At 51.8% G+C, this 12,838-nt stretch overlaps 1 protein-coding gene across 1 annotated transcript in view; it reads right to left on the bottom strand.

The window, feature by feature from the left end:
* Positions 1–7,685, bottom strand: part of GRIN2B (glutamate ionotropic receptor NMDA type subunit 2B) — a 276,730-nt gene extending 269,045 nt beyond the window's left edge. The window contains exon 1 of the mRNA XM_073327319.1: positions 7,609–7,685. The gene's annotated coding sequence lies outside the window, so the exon portion shown is untranslated. The remainder of the gene's footprint in view (positions 1–7,608) is intronic.
* Positions 7,686–12,838: the final 5,153 nt, after the last annotated feature.

Below are 12,838 nucleotides of genomic sequence, written 5' to 3'. Positions count from 1 at the left end.
AAGCTGGATATGAGTCAGCAGTGTGCCCTTGTTGCCAAGAAGGCCAATGGCATTTTGGGATGTATAAGTAGGGGCATAGCGAGCAGATCGAGGGACGTGATCGTTCCCCTCTATTCGACATTGGTGAGGCCTCATCTGGAGTACTGTGTCCAGTTTTGGGCCCCACACTTCAAGAAGGATGTGGATAAATTGGAGAGAGTCCAGCGAAGGGCAACAAAAATGATTAGGGGACTGGAACACATGAGTTATGAGGAGAGGCTGAGGGAGCTGGGATTGTTTAGCCTGCAGAAGAGAAGAATGAGGCGGGATTTGATAGCTGCTTTCAACTACCTGAAAGGGGGTTCCAAAGAGGATGGCTCTAGACTGTTCTCAATGGTAGCAGATGACAGAACGAGGAGTAATGGTCTCAAGTTGCAGTGGGGGAGGTTTAGATTGGATATTAGGAAAAACTTTTTCACTAAGAGGGTGGTGAAACACTGGAATGCGTTACCTAGGGAGGTGGTAGAATCTCCTTCCTTAGAGGTTTTTAAGGTCAGGCTTGACAAAGCCCTGGCTGGGATGATTTAACTGGGAATTGGTCCTGCTTTGAGCAGGGGGTTGGACTAGATGACCTTCTGGGGTCCCTTCCAACCCTGATATTCTATGATTCTATGATTCTATGATTCTAGTACCTAAGGCACTCCTGCCTCACCGGGTACCAAAGAACTACATGAAAAAGCAATTTTAGCTCAGAGGCAAATTACCTATGGTTTGGGTTTGCTTACTTACAGTGTACTGTGTCTACTACCGAGTCACACACCTTTTCTTCTCCACATAGAAACCTCAATGGCATGAAAATTAGCTTGCATCCACTGAGCCCTCTTCCTGCCTCTGACAGGGTGTGCACACTGTTTATTGTGGGCTTGCTCATAAGCACAGAGCTGCACACATTCATTTGATATTGTAGGGTTGTTCACTGGCTCAGGGTTTACATACACTGATTTATTTTTGCATGGTTGTTCATGATTGCTGGGCTACTCAACAGCTGTTTGTTATTATCAGGCGGTTGTGAGTGGTGGGGCTGCTGTGCTGGCCTAGATTGTGTTTTTCAGAAGACAAAAATTAAGCTTTAATATTTAATCTTATTGAGCCAAACCCTCTGCTGGTGTAAATCAGCATAGTTCCATTCATTTCCATAGCACTACACCAATTGACTACAGTTGAGGATCTGGCCTAATAACTGCAAACAGATAAAAGAAAAATAAAAGTAGGTCAAAGAGGAACTGGAGTCACTTTCATGACCAGTAGGAATTACACTCATGACCAGTAATGGCATCCCTTTAATTTCTGCAATGAAATACTTGTAAAATTTAGCAAATAATGGGTTCAGGCTAGAGGGCATTAGGCAATTGGTAGGAGGACATCATGCTTTAATTTTAATCTTATCACTCCTGGACCCCGCTTCTACAAATCCCAAAACTGCAATTTTCAAATGGCCATTTCCTCTTAGTTCCTGAGGCACCCAGGTCAGTTGCAGGTATATTTTGCTGCATTGAAGCAATTAAATTAATCAGCTGATTCATTGTGGGTGAGAGGATTCTTGTGGATGGGTGGGTGAAGGAGGGATCATTGTAATGGAAGATTTATCAGTCATGTTTCTCCCAGTCACTCACTGCTTTTCTTTTAAGTGTAAACATTTCCACCAGATGGGAGGCACAGAAGATTCAGGCAATTTTGGAACCTCATCATAGGGTGCTCAGATGCTACAGGAACCATACAGTAGTTCTGATAGATACATAAAACTTTTCCATTTGTATCTATTAAATCATCCAGTCTGTCTCTCTGATTAACCAGTCTATTTCCTCATGTATATGTTAGGACATACAAATTCTCCCCCCCCCCCCAATTTCCTCCTGCTACTGAGGCTGTGTCCCTGCTGACCACCACATCCCCTACATTCCAGGTGCCAAGAGGTTTAGATGAAGGGACTTGAAGCAGCAGACTCACAATGCTACCCAAATTTCTCTCAGGGTAGTGTAGATCATTAACAACCAAGGGATCAGCCCCAGGTTTTGCTTACTCCTAAACTCTTCAAGCCTCAGAAGTGAAAGACCAGAACATGGAATCAAACCTGTTGCAGAGACACTAACCCCTAGAGCTCTGTGTAGGCTGTGCAACAAGCCCATCCTGTGCCAGCTTGAGGGGAGCGGTGAGAGAACAGAACTGGGTCTGGGAGTCAAACCCAGGCATCCCAGGTGGCACTGCAGAGACACTAAACCTTAGATCTCTGAGCTCTGATACCAACCCAAGCACTGAGAGTCCAGGACTTGGAACCAAAATACAATTCCATAGGGCAGCACAGAATACTAACTACTGGACTCCAGAGTCAGCTGGCCTCTTTTGCAACAAAACACAGGAGAAACAGGTTTGGTTTAACTCCAACTGGTATTTAAAATGCATAAATAAATAAAACCACCTTTTCCCCTACAGACAAGATTTTTAAGGGCTGTTAATATTCCAACATTAGGATAAAACGAACCAAACAATAAATGATTAAAAAGGCTGTCGAGGGAAAGAGAGATCTTGGTGAATTTTTTTTCTCCTGCTGTCTCTTAATGTTCTTTCATGGATGTATGGATATGTGCGAGAGGGTGATGTAGCAAAAGTTATGATCAGCGCAGGTGTCCTGAGATAATTGCACTGATCAGAGAGTCCTACACCAGCCACTTAGGATCTTTATTGCATCCAACTTATTGTATAACCGGCTTATCACATATGTATCTATGTGTAGCACACTGTCTACTGTGCTTCTGTATGCAGGCGCACACACAGAGGCTTGACATCGGTGTAACGCTATTTACCTCAGTGGTGCACCTCCTGTTCTACCCCTGGTGTGCAATAAGAATGAGACCCACAAAGCAGGCTCGTGTGTGTGGATGGGGGGAGGCGGGGCAGCAGAGGTGGCGGATGGCGGGGACAGAATTAACACAGCTGACAGTTCAATTTTTTCTCCTTTTAGGTCCCTGCTTTGCACCTTCTCCCTGTGCTGCTGTTCCCTGAGGGAAAGATGGTTTGAAAGTTGAAGCAGTTCCAAAGTAAGTTCGTGTTTTCCCGAGACATAAATTCTGCCTTTGGTTATGAAGCCCCTGCATACTCTTTCCTTTGGCTTCTCCCAAACGTGGAGAAACTCACCCCTGTCCCTGGATGCAGCGAGGAGAACCTACGCTATAGGGAGAGCGGGAAGAAGAGGGTAGGAAGGCAGAGACGGGATACAATCAAAAGATTGGGTGACCATTTAACACACCCCCTAAAGAGCAAGTATTCCCCAACCCTGGATCCTCAGCTGCTCCCAGGAATGTTTTTCCCAGACTCCTGACCGGGTGAAGGTTCGATCCCCCAGAAATTGGGGCGGGGTGTGGCCGCCAAGCCAGCCCCTCTGCCCCCACAGATGTGGTGTCCCTTCTCCGGCCAGCGAGAAGGATCGGACTGCAGATCCCTGGGCCGTCACTGCTCCAACCGCGCGCCAGCCCCAGCTCCTCTGCTTTCATTCCCAGAGCGACGGCCTGGGCCAGTGGCCAGCTCTCTCCCTGCGCTCAAATCGGCCGGCGGCTGGCTGGCTCCCTCCTTATATCGGCTATAAACAAAGTTAGCTGCAACCCAGGGGCGTAGGTCGGGGCTATATCTCTCCCTCATTTCACAGCAGCAGGCACAAGAGACAAGGGTCGGGGCTGGTCAATTTCACAGCACCCAGAGCAGGGCCCTCCCTTCTGTGTGCGGACCGGCCTGGTGGTGCCCTCTGCGATCAGACCGGTCAGGGAGTGCGCTTGAGATTAAAATCAGTCTCCAGAGGGAGAGCGCAGAGATGGAAGGGATGGAGGAAGAAGAAGGAGAGGGAACGGAGGGAAGCGGAGACAGGGAGACTAGAAGAGAGGAGGGTGGGGAAAGGAAGAGAGAGAACTGAGTGGAAGAAGGAGGGACAGCGAGGGATAGAAACAGAGACTGGGAGGGTGAGATGCCGAGGGGCGACAGGGCTGGAGGGAGTGGGAGGAAGAGGCTTGTAAAGAGAGAAGGAGAGAGCGCAGGAGACACAGACACAAAGGGAGAAGGAAACTGAGCGGGGGGCGAGGGAGGAAAGAGGGGAGCAGGGAGAGCAGGCGGGGAGAGGTGGCAGCAGGTCCCTGAGGATCGCGGGAGGGCTGGGAATGGGCAAGGAAACCGAGGCGGGGAACCGAGGTGGGAGTGGTGGCCCCGGAATAACGTGTAGGGAGAGGCACCGGGTCCTGCAGCCCCTGGGCTGAGAATGGGCAGAGCTTCGCCTCTGTCTCCAGCCGCAGAGCCCAGGCCGCGGGTGCCAGAAGCGTCAGGTGTGGGGTGAGGTGACTCCCCGCCCCCACCCCCCCGCACCGGGGGCCCGCCCCATGCTCCCAGCCCCCCTCAGCACCTGGGCCTGAACCCTCCCGGGCGCGGCCCCTCCTTCCACGCCGCGCGTCCCGCGCCGCTCGCTCCTTCTGGAGAGCAAGAAACCCCCGAGTTTCTCCTCGAATGAAAGGGCCTCTGGACCCGCTCGCCCGGGGGCAGAGCGGTACGTTACAATGGGTCTGAAGTCTGCTCTCTGCCAGCCCCACAGCTAACCCCCGGGGGCGCGTCCACGTGGGCTTGGGATTGTGTGTCCGGGGCCTTGTGCTGCAGCAGCGCGGAGGCCCCGATCACCGCCCGCCGTCAGCCCCCCGCTGCCTCCCCTCTCGCGCCGCTCCCCTGCCCCTCCGGGCGGCCAGTGCGGATCCCGAGCCCCCTCCCGGGGAGCTGCCGCTGCCTGTGGCTCCAGCCTCCGGCGCTTTCCGCTGCGGGCTCCGGGAGCGCGCACAAGAGAAGTGACCCCCCGAGCCCCCCTGCGCTGGTCTCCGGGTGCGGGGGGGGGTTGCAGAGCCAGCCTGCTCCTCCCAGCCTCCCCGGGGCCCCAGGCAGTCACCCTTGCCAAGCTCTGCGTCCTCCAGGGGGTTATGCGGTCGGTGGGGACAGCCGGAGGCAGCGCAGCGCAGGAGGGGGGCGCGGGGCTGTGGACAGAGGGGGCGGGGGCTGGCCCCGCTGTGCTGGCAACGCTTGGTACGCGGTGCTGGCGAATACCGAGCTATCACCCCCAGCCGGAGAGATCTGCAGCCAGGGCCGAGCATCAGCTGCAGAGACCCTCCCGAGAGAGCCCTGCCCGGCCTCAGCAGAGCAAGGCGGAGGCTGGTGCCGGGCCGGTGTGACCGTGAGGAGCGGGTCCCCGCCGGGCTGTGTGAGCCGCGCAGCCTGTGCCTCTGCACACACCCGCCCCCACGCTGCGTCTGCCCGCAGGCACCCGGGGGCCAGCAGCCTTCCAGGGCCGCGCTACAGCTGCGGGCGCACACCCAGCTGCTTGGTCGGTATCCGGGCGGGGCATGTATTGTGTGGGCCCCGGGAGCTGGGGTGGTGTCTCCCGCCGGTGCCCTGCGGAGCGGGCAGAGCACACCGTTGGCTTTTCACAAGCACTAAATAAAATAAAGCACAAGGATGAATAGTAGGACCGGCTAAAGGACCCGGGCCCCGGTCCCTCGGCCAGATCTCCTGCTCCCCGGCCAGCCCCAGCTCCGTGGGGAGAAGAGAACGGCTGAGAATGTATCCCCCAGCCCCCCTCCTTGCACACAGTGTGGGGAGGGTGGGGTGCCCGCACGGAGCCCTTCGGGCACTGCCTCTGGGCCATGGTGCCGTTACAAAGGGATCGGGAAGGCGCAGCCCGAGGCTCAGTCCCAGCCTGGAGCCGCCCGCGCTGGGGTCTCTGACATGCCTTGGGGAAAGGGTGACCCCTCCGGGCGAGCTCCCCACGCACCCCCGCCAGCACACCCACTCCGCGCGCAGGTAAACTTTCGGCTCCCGCCTGCTGAGAGAGGCGGCCGGAGTCAGCAGGCTGTTTCTAGAGCCTGGGAGAACGTGGCTACAAACAGCTGCCCCTCGCCAGGACGGGTCGCCTTTGGTTTTAGCAAGACAAGAGTCAGACACATTAACGAGGGGAAAGACCCGTTAGCAATATTAGGAGAGACTCGGGGGGGAGAGGACCTTGGACGCGCGCCCCCTCTCACGCCTGCAGAATCCTTCCCCTCCGCACCCCGGGGCTTTATCCCATTTTAAATGACTCAAACGAGGGGACTTCTGCCACTTCTGCTGGGGTTTCCACCCAAGACACTCGCCGTCCCACCTCTCTCCCTTGTATTGTCCCGCATCATGGGCAGCAGACGTGCAGTACGGTGAAGCTAAGGGGGTGTGGTAGGAATAAATCCCACACCAGCCTAGCTCCTCTGCACGTTGATTTCCTTCCAGCCTCCTTCCTTCTGCGGGCTACTGCTCTACAGTGTCTCCCGGCCTTCGGAGACCCCTTCGGGTCTAGAGTCGCAGGGAGCGAGGGGCCGTTTTCTTATCACGCTCCTTGACTAGCATCTAATAAGCTCCAGAGGTTACCCTGGATTTCAGTCCTCTCTGACATTAGCCATGGGCCAAGGAGAGCCTGGTAGAGTGACAGCACTTTCTTGCGGGGGGGGGTGTCCCTCCGACCAGGGATCCGATCAGCACAGCAGGTTGGAGAATGGATGTTGGCTAAAAAAACCCAGCGCTTGCTAGTTTTCCGTATAGAGCAAACCCGAGACACGTATAAATGAACACGCCCCCAAGAGCACGTCTCCCTTTGTCTTGCCACCATCTTACAGAAAGACTCACATGGCAAATTACAGCCGTGCATGTACCGGTATCTCTCGCCTCGGCACAGTCAAACGGCAAGATAGCCATTTTGCATGAGTGCAAGTAGCGGCGTGCGGAGGAGGGCGTGTGTGAGCGGAGACGGAGAAAGGGACTGTGTGGATGCGGGGGGTGGGGTAAGAAAGGGGAAGGGAGGGAAGAGCACTGCTGAACACAGCCGCCACGCCAGCACCCGGGGGGAGGGGGGGAGAGAATAAATTAAAACTATGGACTTGTCTGAATCAAGCGACCAGTAGGTTTATTTTAAAGTCCCTTGACGTGCTTGGACTTAAAATAGCCCCTCACCTGCACTCAAGCACACACAGCAGCCTGGCTCCTTTCAGCCGCTGTTCCTGGGACAGCCTTGGTCCCCGTTTACATCAGTTTCACTGCATTAGGCCTCCAATGATGCCCAGGCCCCTGGTTCTAGGTTATGCACCATCCTTTTAGGCAACATGCAGGTTTGCATTTATCCTTCTTAATAATAGACTGCGGGGAGGGAATCGAAGCATAGAATGAATGAGGGAACCCAGGGGGCAGTGAAGGGAGAGGGAGTCGATTTGCCCTGGGTTGGGTTTTAATTGTCTTAATTCCCCTTCCCTTATAGCCCCCTCCACCCCCCAAAACCCAGGGAACTTTCCCCTCCATTCACTGAAATAGTAACTCAAACATTCCTATTCCCCTCTCTGCCCATCCTATATGATGAGACAAGGGGAAGAGGAATCAACATGTCTGAGGACTATTTCTTCCTTTAGCGAGATCTACTCCTAAAACAGCATCACTGGATTCTCCGTTCTATCGCCTGTGGTTTCCCTTTACAAATGGGCGAGCAACGATGAGCTGTCAGCCTTGAGAGAAAAACAAAAAGAGGAATTTCCCTACCTTGGTTTGTAGAAGCAGAACCTCTAGACGGACAGATTAGAGGAGCGAGCATGTTGGGACTATCCAGACTTCTCTTCTTGCTTGCATATCCACATAAGAAGAATAGGGGTCGGGGGAGCAAACGGGGGAAATGATTTTAAAAAATCCGATTTGGCTATAAAAATATGGTGTGTGTCAATCTTGGGTCCTGAAGCGGTGCAAATTCAAAGAGACGAGAGTCACTTCAGAGAGTGCGGGGAAGATGGTAAAGCGCAAAATCCAAAGCAATCATTCTTTTTTGCTTTTTCACGAGTACGATTCTTATAATTATTGTTTTTTCCTGGAGCCCTAGCGGATGAGGTTGTGTTTAGAGCAACTGGAGATCGGTGCTGTTCTTCTGTGAAGCATGATTATTCCCACAGCGTTCCCCACCTGAAGGGGGGGAAAGGATCGATATTTGTATTAGTGGGGTTTGAGGGAGATGAAAAATGCTCCCCAATAAAGACATGGATTTATCTCGAAGAAAGAGAGGAAAAACGCATTTCCCAATAGTGCATGCAGCCAGGAGGAATCGAAAACAGCTGGCACGAGTCTATAAATAATTCAGATACGGTCTGGTTGTACCATTCCTGGGATAGGCATGGATACGAGATCGGAAAACAAGCGAGCTGTGAACCGTGGAGAGAAAGAAAGACCTCTACTCCCCCCACCACTCTGCCCCCTCCTCCCCACACACACACCCGACACACACACGTACAAAATAAAACACACCGCTTGGAACAAACACTTAGCAAATGCAGTTACCATCCCCATCTGCATTGCTGCTGACACGTCTGTCCGTCTCTTCCCACCCCGCTCTGGGATTGAACAGGAACTTGATTGTGCACTGAGTGTACATTTTGTATTTCTGGAGAGGTGGGGACACACACACAGGCACAGGCAGGGAAGCTGGTGTGCTGATGTGCATCACAGGGCTGTTAGTTTCACCTGCAACGTGTCTCGTTCAGAGTAATTGCAACGCCCGGCCACACAGTCACCCTCCGAACACATCCATTTGCTCTCTGGGATTTGTTTGTTTAACTCTCTAATATATTTATAAAGGCAGGGGGGTTATATTTATACCGACGTCTCTTTAGTGAACTCATGGGTGTTATTTCCCCTCCCATCACTGCTCTCGCGCAAAAACAATTAAACCTCAAAGCGATGGTAAAATATAGACACATGTACCTACCAGCAAATCCTGTTTCAACAATTTTGAATTATCTGGGGTGGCTATTTTCCCTTTTTTTTCCCCCTGCAAAGCAGTATTAACAATCCATCTCAGGCATTGTGAACTTCTTCAGGTTCATTCAAGATCTTCTCTGACACAGCCAAGGTGGGAGGCGAGCGCGAACTGTTCAGAGCAAATTTAAAAAAAAAAATCCTCTGCAATATAAAATCCCAGAGAAGATTTCCTGGGGGGCGGGGAAGCAAAGGACGGTGAATCAAAAAGCACCCGGCTAAAATAGCGAGCAAGTGAGAGCAGAAAGAAAAGCAAAGAACCGAGATCCCAACTGGTGGTTATCGGGTGCGGGGGGGTGGGGGGAGCTTTGCAAGTCAACAGTACGGAAAACAGGGGAAGAGGAGGAGGGAGCGCAAGGAAAATGGGTATTAATCACCCAGTAGTGCGGGTGGGGAGATGCAGGTTGTCCAGCTCTGGAAAAGGGTTTGAATCTCACACACGCGCAGACGCACAGAGACACACACATACAGAACGGGCTCTGGGTACAAAAAAGAGAGAAATTTCTTCTCCTGCTGTCTCTCTGGATCTTTTCCCCCTAGTGCAGAGACACTGGCTGAGGCAGCTTCCAGCGTCACGGAACCAGAGGGGAGAAATGCAGGCTTATCCCGGACCCATGGTGCCTCCTTCTGGTGAAAGAATAGAACAGCATCTAGCCCTGGCTCCTGGCAAGAAGGAACCCGGAGAGGGAAGGAATCAAAGGGGGGAGGATTTTTTTTAACCTTCCCTTACCTCCACCCTAAATCCCTAGTACATTTCTGGGGAGTTGCATCTCAGGGACCCTGTCTGCACAGTTAAGGAGATTCACGTTTGCCCGGAAAGACTCGCTGACGGCTGGCAGGCACCTAGCCGGAGCTCCGCACAGGGAGGGGACTATAATTCTTATTCTATGAAGCAATAGGAAGACAACATAAAAGGAAATTGGATCTGAACTAAACGAAAGGGGTCAGAGCAGAGATAACATTAATAATCCAATTGGATACTCCATAATTAAGCCCAGTGGTTTAATTGCCGTGCTCAAATCCCCCTGGAAGCTGAGTAACGTGAAATCAACCCGAACAGAAAGGAAAACACAATTTCACTTGGCAGCCGGTTTGCAGCGTCCCCATCCCCTGGGGCGCTCTGTGAGCACACGCCCATTTCCCGGGGCAGTCCACAGCTTGGGGGGCTCCCCAGCTGATTAACATTAAAGTTTAAACAGTCCGGTATTTAACCCCCCCCTCGGGCAGCTTTTTAGCTGAGACTCTTGGGACAAGCTGTCCGGATGGCGGAGAGAGATGTCGGGCCTGGGGGCCTGGCTGGGGACAGGCCTAGGCAGCAGGTCTAGTCTGGCAGCTCCCCAGCCCAAGGCGAAGGAGAGCAGGGAGAGGCAAGGCAGGCTGGATCCTATGTGGCACCCCTAGATCTGGAGCACGTCCTTGCCCCCTCCGAAAGCCCGGGCCTGCTTCTAACCCACACCCCCACCTGTGTGGGGAACAGGAAGCCTGCCCTGCCCTGGCAAGTGTTTGGAACTAGACTGCCTGGCGTCTTTGGGACAACTGGACTCTGCCACTTGGAGCACCCGGGACCACCCCACCAGAGCCCCGTGCCTCCTCCTGCTCACCAGCCCCTGAGGCTGGGCCGTGTCAATGCCTCTGGCTAAGGAACAGATGCGGATTCAGTGAGGCCCTGCTGGGACAAGACACATGTAACGTTATTGTCTTGGGTGCTTCTCTGGGGGCTCACGGGCCAGTGGCCCAGCCCCCGCGTTCTTTCCCAGGGCTATTGGCCCTCGGGCGGTAAAGTGGGTATTGTCTACATGTGCAATTCTTTACAAACCAAACCCCTGGCCCCGGCAACCACGCTCCCTGCTGAGCCGGGGTGGGGCGAGAGCGGGAAGCCGTCCACCAGGCCCCACTAGCCAGGCACAGGAGCACAGTGCCCAATGTGACAGCGGGAGTTGGATTTCAACTGAGCCATTTGGGGTGGCACCCACCTCCCGCAAGGATCCTCTCTGAATCCATGCTGTGAAAGAGCCCAAGGCCTTGTTTGCACTACACAAAAGGCAGCTTTTGCCACTAAACAGTGCAGGTATACACACTACAATGCTCCTGATGTTTCTCGGTGATAAAGGACCTATGAAAACATTGTATCTGAGCCACATGCAAAAATCTCCAGGAGCTTCAGTATTGCTCTAGAGCTGTGATTTTTGTCTAATTGTTTGTGTAGGTGTGGGTGGGTGGGTGGCATTTTGTAATGCACACATCACAGTAGCAGCAGGCACACACTGCAGAGCCATTTGGGGCCTGAGTTTTTTTTAGTATCCTGCATGCCTTGTGTGTGCAATTGTATGTCCAATTTATATGTACGGTTACCACTACTGTGTACGTGTAGTGGAGTGTAGGTGAAGATGCAAATCTACAAGACTAGTGTGCTGTTGTCCCTTCATTATGGTTCAAAAACATGGACTACATATGCTAGGCACATCAGGAGACTGAATAGTTTCCATATGAGATGCCTGCATAAGATTCTGTGCTGGAGCTGGAGCGCATTGAAACACTTTTAGAAACCACTGTCAAGAAGAGGAGATTGCAATGGCTCGGTCATGTCAGAGAATGGGAGGAGACCGTCTCCCCAAAAATATTTTATATAGCGAGATTCAGGATGGCACTAGGAAGAGGGATCGCCCTTTATGACAGTATCAAAACATGCAAAAATGACATGAAGTCATTCAACATCAACGTAGAAAGCTGGGAGAATCCCGTCCAATTTGGAGGGAATATGTAGCACTGGGTGCAACTCAGCATGAAGTGGCTTTGATCCAGAGGATGGAAGCAAAGTGAGAAAGAAGAAAAGCAGCATGTTGTAATCTTGGATTCTAACTCAGACAACACATGGATCTGTGAAATTTGTAACAAGCTGCATTGCTCTCTAATTGGGCTTGTCAACCATAAGCAGATTCATCAGGCAGCTGTTTAGACTTCATACGCATATACCATGAGCCCGTTTGGATCAACGGTTGTCAATGAACCTTTATCTAATATCTTTGTGCATGATGGATCACTAGGCATTCAAGTTTGACCCTCAGGAGCTTTAAAAACAAACTTACATGTGTGGAAGTTGGTGATAGGAGCGGGTGTCGGTTTCCTAGCATTTCTGTGTGTACAAAGAAAAGAAAGATATCATGCCAGTTCACTTTTAAGTCTAATTCCAGTAAAAGGAGGTCATTCTAGGCTTGGCCAGTGTCTGAAGGCACCTCAGGAGAGGTCCAGAGCAAGTCAATGAAAATGATTGGAGGAAAGAAAGGGGTTATTAGATAGATTAGGGTACAAATCCTGCTAATTTTATTCATGCAAATAATCCATCCAATTCACTGGGATTAGTAGCATGAGACACGCAGGGAGGATTTGGCCCTGGGATAATACAGTATGGAAAGGAAAATAAGAGGCAATAGTGAAATAAAAGAATAAGAGCAGTTGGCTGCTCTTTATTTATTCTTTTACAAAAGAAGGCATGCAGTGAAACTGAACGGCAAAGGGCTACAATGAAATGCTTTTTATGCAACATATAATTTGCCCATGTAACCAGGGACACAGAATGGTTGGTTAAGGAAAATAGTTTTGTAAATGTCCCAGAAAAGGGTTATATGGATCAGAATAACATCGGCAATGATACTAGGCAGGATAAAGTTATCAGTCCTCAGGATTCAAGGCATAAGTAGCTCACTAGCTCAGGTCAGTGGTGTTCTCCCCATAGTTTAATACTGCATGATTAGATGCAGTATGGGAGTTTTACACCTTCCTCTGGCAATGGCCACTCTTAGAGATAGGAATAGACCACTGGTCTACTGCCTATCTCACAGTTTTTGTCCTTACATTTCAGCATAGTTTGATCCCCATCATCGCTGCACTTTGTTTCCCAGTGATCTTGGAGTTGACAAATAATCCCATTGCTACTTAGTCACAAGCTAAACCCATCAATTTCTACAGTACA

The sequence above is a fragment of the Lepidochelys kempii genome, chromosome 1 (assembly GCF_965140265.1).
Source record: "Lepidochelys kempii isolate rLepKem1 chromosome 1, rLepKem1.hap2, whole genome shotgun sequence".
Lineage (NCBI taxonomy): Eukaryota > Metazoa > Chordata > Testudines > Cheloniidae > Lepidochelys > Lepidochelys kempii.
Note: the sequence above shows the minus strand (reverse complement) of the source record. Positions and strands in the feature narration are given on the sequence as shown.